The 1,543-nt window shown below is 45.3% G+C and overlaps 1 non-coding gene across 1 annotated transcript; it reads left to right on the forward strand.

Annotated features, from left to right (window-relative positions):
- Positions 1-142, forward strand: LOC119813851. The gene has a single exon (XR_005285296.1). It is a non-coding gene; the product is annotated as a small nucleolar RNA SNORA48 (small nucleolar RNA).
- Positions 143-1,543: the final 1,401 nt, after the last annotated feature.

A 1,543-nucleotide genomic window follows, 5' to 3' on the forward strand; every position in this document is an offset into this window, starting at 1 on the left:
AGTCCCTGGCAATGGGCAGAGAGACACCTTGGTGGTGGTGTTGTCTTAAATCAGCCAGGGACAGAGCAGATGGAGTCCTTTGTTCATCCTAGCTTGATGCCTGTCTTGGTGGCCAAAGCTGTTTCATGCCTAGGGCACATAAGAAAAAAAAAAGAATAAAAATAAAAAAAAAATCAAATACAGTCACAGAGCTGTGCAGATCCAAGGGGAGAGGTAAACTCAGGATAAGACAAGGGCTTAAAAAAAAACAGTTATTGTTATTTTTTAAGTAGAATCTCACTAGTAGCCCTGGCTGGTCTGAGGCTCACTATGTAGATCAGGCTAGCCTTGAATTCACAGAGATCCTCCTTCCTCTGCCTCCTGAGTGCTGGCATTAAAGGCATGTACCACCACCGACCACCAGAGTGAGAAGTTTTGAATATCTTAGTATGCACATGGGTGACCTCTACAGTGACATTGCTTTCACTCCAGGTTCATCCAGCCAACTGAATCTTCTCTAAGACTTTTTCCATGGAGGAACAAAGGACTGTCGAACTAATAGTATTTTAAATAATAGTATTTTAAAAATTGGCGGTAAGCCGGGCGATGGTGGCGCACGCCTTTAATCCCAGCACTCGGGAGGCAGAGGCAGGCGGATCTCTGTGAGTTCGAGACCAGCCTGGTCTACAAGAGCTAGTTCCAGGACAGGCTCTAAAGCCGCAGAGAAACCCTGTCTCGCAAAACCAAAAAAAAAAAAAAAAAAAAAAAAAAAAGAATTCAGTTTAAAAATTGGCGGTAGAGCCGGGCGGTGGTGGCGCACGCCTTTAATCCCAGCACTCGGGAGGCAGAGGCAGGCGGATCTCTGTGAGTTCGAGGCCAGCCTGGTCTACAAGAGCTAGTTCCAGGACAGGCTCTAAAAAAGTTGCAGAGAAACCCTGTCTCGAAAAACCAAAAAAAAAAAATAAAATAAAATAAAAAAATAAAAATTGGCGGTAGAACCTGTTGTTAGATTCTGTTTGAGCAACCCATTTCACTTGTGATGTAAATTGTACCAAATGTGAAATCCTCAAAAACTGATTTAGAATTTAAACAGGTCACACATGAGCATGATCTAAAATTCTAAGCGTATTTAAATGTGTATAGCCAGGCATAGTGGTTGTCTTGATTGCTTTTGCTGTTGCTGTGATAAAAAAAAACATCTGGAAAAAGCGATTTCAGGAAGGAGAGGCTCGTTTTAGCTCCATCCTGGCGACGAGCTAGGGCGCAGCCCATCCTGGCGAGGAGCTAGGGCGCAGCCCATCATGGCGAAGAACTAGGGTGCAGTCCATCATGGTGAGGAGCTAGGGCTCAGCCCATCACAGCGAGGAACTCAAGATGGCAGGCGTTGGTCACCTCACCCCCATAGTCCAAAAGCAGGGAACGATGAATGCTAGCACTCAGGGAGATTTTTCTTCCTTTTATTCTGTCCAGGATCCAAGTGGAGGGAATGGTGCCGCTCACAGTGGACAGGTCTTCCCACTTCAATTGACCCTACCTGGATAATTCCTTAACCCTCACAGATGAG

Source organism: Arvicola amphibius, chromosome 4 (assembly GCF_903992535.2).
Source record: "Arvicola amphibius chromosome 4, mArvAmp1.2, whole genome shotgun sequence".
In the NCBI taxonomy this organism is placed as follows: domain Eukaryota; kingdom Metazoa; phylum Chordata; class Mammalia; order Rodentia; family Cricetidae; genus Arvicola; species Arvicola amphibius.